This window comes from Athene cunicularia (assembly GCF_003259725.1).
Source record: "Athene cunicularia isolate RWA chromosome 1 unlocalized genomic scaffold, athCun1 chr1_part1, whole genome shotgun sequence".
Taxonomy (NCBI): domain Eukaryota; kingdom Metazoa; phylum Chordata; class Aves; order Strigiformes; family Strigidae; genus Athene; species Athene cunicularia.
In genome coordinates, this window is record NW_020799091.1 from 78,824,329 (window position 1) to 78,829,896 (window position 5,568).

At 39.2% G+C, this 5,568-nt stretch overlaps 1 protein-coding gene across 3 annotated transcripts in view; it reads left to right on the forward strand.

Moving 5' to 3' along the window:
• Positions 1 to 5,568, forward strand: part of FRMPD4 (FERM and PDZ domain containing 4) — a 407,661-nt gene that overhangs the window by 106,028 nt on the left and 296,065 nt on the right. The gene's annotated exons all lie outside the window — the stretch shown is intronic.

Consider the following 5,568-nt stretch of genomic DNA (forward strand, 5'->3'; position numbering starts at 1 on the left):
CCCTCCGCGCCCGCGGTGCGAGCTGCTTCGGACACGCCGGCTCCTCCAGGAGCGATATTTTTAGAGAAGTGGTGAAATCATCGCCAGATTCTGAGCGCTGCCCCTCCGCCGTTTCACACGATGGTGGGTGCTGGGGCGCCAGGGGATTTGGCGTCTCTTATCCCTTGCGCATAAGGCATGTGTTTGTCGGTGTTCAAACGAGTGGCTGACAAGGATTTCTTCTTCTTTTCCCCTCGCTTTCCCAATAAACCTTCCTTTTAATGGCCTCAGAGTTGTGGTCTCTAGCTGTAGACTGTTGCGTTCGCAGCTAGTTGCCAGGCCCGAAGCTGCATAGATGGATCAAGCAGCACAGCAGCCCCTGTTAGAATGTTCTCCCCGTAGTTAAATGTAGGTGGAGGTTCCCCTTCTCAGTAAAGGGGGAAAACGTGCTTTACCTCAGAAGATGCAGTATAGAAGTACTGGAGTTGCAGGATTTTTTCAGGGTTCTGGTGCAGATAATCTTCCTAAAGGATTTAGCTTTGATCACAGTAACTAGGAGTGTTGCGAATTCTTATGATTCAGTGGTTCCTACACCATAGTTACTGTATCCTTTTCTGGTTTTAAAGCGCCTGTGAGGCTGCAAGTGGATGTTGTACCAAAGGGAGAAAGGCCTTGTTAAGGAATACGAAAGGTAGCAGGCTCCAGTGATGTTCGAGAGGTAGGGAGCTTGTCAAAATGACAGATGGTCCTTAAAAAACAAATATTGCAAGGGTGGAAGTTACAGAGTGCCACAGGTGCAGGTGTAGCCTTTATCCCCCAAAATTCCCCACCATTGCACCTGGCTGTGATTACAGCTCTGCTTGTGGCGATGCCAGTGCAGAACAGCTGCTATCATTCAAGCACATCATTGTCTCATCTTGCTCACAGTAATTTTACGTGATGTGACGGCTACAGTGCTAGCAACCTGCTTGGCTTTCCTTGGGTCGTGTTCCTGGCTGATAGAGGTAGAGCTGCAGCAGCAGTACCTACAATGGAAACTTTGAGGAGAGGGAAAAACATGCTTGTATAGATAAGGAGCAGGTGACGTAGTATGATATTTCTTTGCAGGTAGCTAATTTGCTTGACCTATTTGTTTGGAAACAGTGTTTTAGAGCTCCCAGATGTCATGCTTGAGCTAGAATCAAAGGGAGAGAAAGGGATATACCACTTGGAAATATCAGTAAGTGAGGTAGACGACAGTTTTTATATATGTATTGTAAGCTTCGGTCTCTGTTGATGTGTACAAAATCCATAGCTTTTTGCATACTTGAAGAAACAGGTGTTGCCAGTGCTGAGATTTGTGTTTAAGTAAGGGTAGACGGTAGTATTTCTCCAGCAGAACCTGAAAGTTCTTTCTGAAATGAAATCCCAAGTTTCAAAGCTTGTGTCTGGCTTTGCTTGATTCAAGAATATGAAGTACTTAGGGACTAAGTTTGTCTTGTAGATTGCAGTAAACAATTTCTGTACTGAGCTATTCTTTTCAGTTCTAATTTTCTGGTTGTTAAATGACCTAATAGTTTACATAGGACTTTACTTGCTGTTTCCTAGGTAACAGCTAGGTATCTGTTCCAATTTTATGAGAGCTTCACAGAGTAGACAGGTTCCAGTGTAAACCCCATTTTTAATCCCTCTGTGTGTTTGGGTTGAAAAACTAGTTTGCCTGAAAATGCCAGTTCTTTCTTTGCTGTTAGAAGGAAGGCCTTTCTGAAAGAAAGGAGTGAGATGGTAAACAGGATTGAACTGAGAGTGCAATCTTGTAGGCAGATTACCTACAGAAAGTTTTTTTTTTAATTTAACTGATGCTGAACTTTTTAAAGACTTTTTAATTTTATTTTGTTGTGCATTCAGATCTTCTCACTTTAGGTTACAAATCAGCTATTACAGTTGTAGTCTGCAGCTCTGATCTGACGGCAGCATGGATAAGCTCTGCTATACATGGCTGCTGGAAGGGATACTTAAAGTCATGGTGTAAATTTAATAGATGAAGAGAGAATTTAAATTTTGCCTTGGTCAATTAATGTATAAGAGCTTTTATCTAGAATAAGATTAAGTGGAGTATAAACTCTTAGGTGGCTACTAGATACGAGATTTTTACATAACATACATAAAACATTATATTTTATTTATATGTGCAAGTTTTTTTATGTGGTACCTGTGTGTCTTTTAGAGACTCTAAATTATGCAGCTGCTTCAACAGTTGTCCATAGTTCCTCAGTGAGTGGGGAATACGGTCATAATCTAGAAAAGGGATTTGTGCAGAAATGGAAGAGAACACCAGACTGGTTTTATGACAGATGTGATCTCTGGTAATCTTTTTATTTCCTTGCCTTTATAGGTCTGTCATGTGTAGTATGCATCAAATGTAGATGCTTCATTGTAAAGTTTCTGTTGATTTCTAAAGATTGGAGATGCCTATCTGACACTGAAAACAAAAATGTGCTGTAGAAATACCGATCACACTTGCGCTGACATAGCCTTTCTCCCCCTGCCCCCTCCTTTGGAAATTCACCAATCTAGTAATGGTCTAAAGTAATTGTTTTGGTATGAATCTTGTGGTGTTATTTCTGGAGGAAAAAAAAAAAACCTACAATGCCCTTTTCTTGTAATGAATTTCCAAGTGTAGAGAATGATTGACAAGCCTTGTTTAACGGATCAGTACTCTGATGTGGAACTGTGCAAGGCAGGTGAATATCTCTAATGTGGGCTGCATAAGCACGTGTGGTGTGGTGGTGTCTAGTTTGGGAGGGAGGGTTAGTAGGATAGATAAGGTGCGCATAAAAATTGCCACATTAGGTTGGATCAGAAGTCTGTCTTGCCTGGTATTCTCTCTTAATTGCTTTTAGGAGCTGCTTGAGGAAGGAGTATAATGAGCACAGGTATGAAGTGATGATTCTTGAGCATAGGTATGAGGAGTGGAGGAACGATGGTGCTGCTGTGCCAAATACGAAATGGAGCGTTTTCAGATCTAGGTGAATCTGAGCAAAGGGCAGTGTCAAGTTTCTAGTTGATACTGGACAGATAACTATGAAACAGTAGGTCAGAATAGTGAATGGAGGTTAGCAAGAGTTAACATGGTATTTATAGAATATATTTTTAGTTAGAAAATCTGTTTATTGGGAATGACTGTTCTTGTGATGTCTGTAGAGGTCAGTTCTATTTCAGATCTTTCAAAGCCAAATATAGAATTTTTGTATGGAAGGATGGCTGCCTGGAAACACCTGAATGTGACTGAGTGGGATAGTGATCCTCTAGAGTTGGGACTCATAGCTCCTGTGCACCTGCTACTGTCAGTAGCTCTGCCAGATAACACTATCTAGAAAATAACGTGGTTGTCCCTGTGAGTGGCCATCAGTCTGTAAGCTGTGGCAATACTGGGAAGGGTGGCTTGGATGTCCCTGTCACATAGTTATCTATGTGGAAGTTCTGAGCTCATGCAAGCTACTTGTCACCAGAAAGGAAACCTCCACAAATAGGACTGCAGTATAGGGTAAGAAAATAGACATCTGCGCTACCTCACTGTGGCTGTTAAAAGTGTAATTAATAGAGAGTTAACCCCATATAACAAACAGGAGGTTACCAGTAAGACTTGGACCTGTCCTTAACAGCAGTGCTAATTTGTGGTCGGTAAATTATGTAGCTAATGCCTGGATCTTTACTTTTCTGCTCAAGTTTTGCATTGCTGTCCATTATTGTTGAGCTTAAATTTATTCCATTGAAAACTGGATGTGAATAGCCATACCCCTGCTGTACCTCTTGGCATCAGCTTTAAAACAACAACAAAACAATCCCAAAACCCTGACAGCTCTTCTTTGCAGAGAGCACTCAAAAATGTTTTGTTTTTTTTTTTTTCCTGTGATTATACTAAACCTGAGGCTGAGTTTCTCACTGAGGAAGAAAAGTCCTTTTGCATTGGGATGGATAAATCTCATGTTTCTCTCTCTTGTGCTTATCTTTCCATAGCTAGGCATCTCTAACAAGGTAGATTGACTTGGTACCTGCATAAATGTTTGGGCTTTTGGGTTCTTACTGCTTATAAAAGTGAAGCCAGTCTAAACAGACTCCAAATCTCAAGAGTCTTACATTTGTCGAATTGTTTTTCAGTCTGTAGCACTGTGGTCATTCCTGTTCTCTCCAGATACTGTCTTTAGATGTTCTGCAAATCTGATGTGAAAGGACCTCTCTTAGATTTGTCTTAAAATCTAACAAATCAGAAGATGTGTTTGCAGTTTCAAAATACCAGGCTCTGTTTTTTTACAGAGAACAAGGTTGCTTGGCTTCATGGTTTAGTTATTTTTATATGGCCAAGCAGATGTATGTTTTCCAGATTTAAACTTTTGAGATTAGTCAGTTTGATCTTTTTTTAAAAAATGTGTGGTGTTTTGTTTTTTTTTTTAAAAGGAATTTGATAAGATTTTGGAGTGGTAATCTATCTTTTCTTTATCAGAGTAGCATCTTTCTTTACCTGTGATTTTTGTTGTCACGTTTTTATTTTGCTGTGATGTTTAAAAAGCCACCTTAATGGAGAGACATTTAAAAGTGTACTTAAGTTACTGATGTTATTTTACATACAATTTTTGGAATAATTTTCATAAGTACTCTTTGAAATTACAATATCATAGCTTGTAAGTTATTTTCAGTATTTACAAAAGACTATGTCAGTAAGAAAGCCTAAGATTATCCTTCCTATGCTTAAAGGAGGTAATTTAATTCTAAAAAGGATTTTATTATACCGGATGAGAATTCAAAGAACCATGAATTCATTTCACCTTTTTTCCTGAGAACTGCGTTATGTTTAGAGAAATGTTTTTCTTAATTGTGATTAAAGTTTCCTGAACTACCTTGCAGAAATGTGAGCTCAAAAGATTGTATGTTTATTGAAAGTATGTTTGAAGACTTTTAAAAGAATCTGTGAGACTTTTTTTGATAATTATTCCATTAACTGGAAATGAAGGAAAGGGCAGTGCCAATAGTATAAATTTTAGTAATCAGTTGCATGTTCAAATCCTAGTGAAATAAACAGTGCTTAAAATGTAAACCTGTGAAAGTACATTGGAGCTAGAAATTTGGAGTACTCCAGGATTCAGAAGCCTCTCTGACCTAAATCGGGACCTGGTGTTGTGGAAGTCTCTACCAGTATTCCTAGTGCAGAGACTACAGAAACTCCCTTTAATAGGTTGACTATTGGCTACAAACCCAGAAATTTATTTTCATTAGTTTTAATAACCAGCAAAGAAGAACTTAAAGAAAAAAAGTATTTGAATGAGTAAGAACACTCTGAACAAGTAGAATGAGCATGGTGGTGAGTAATGCAATGCTGCATCCTGTTAAATAATTTTCACTGGTGACTTAAAATAGGAGAAGGACGTGATAAAAAGCTGATTAGTATCTTTTAAGGAAAGTCCCTTCTGAGAGTTATTGCTTGGACAAAAATAACTTCCTTTGATGGTAAGGAAAACAGTTGCTGATTGACTTGGGTATTTTAATAACTGTTGTAAGAGTTAATAGCTGCCCAGCCAGCAGCTAAATATCACACAGCCCCTCCCTCCCTCC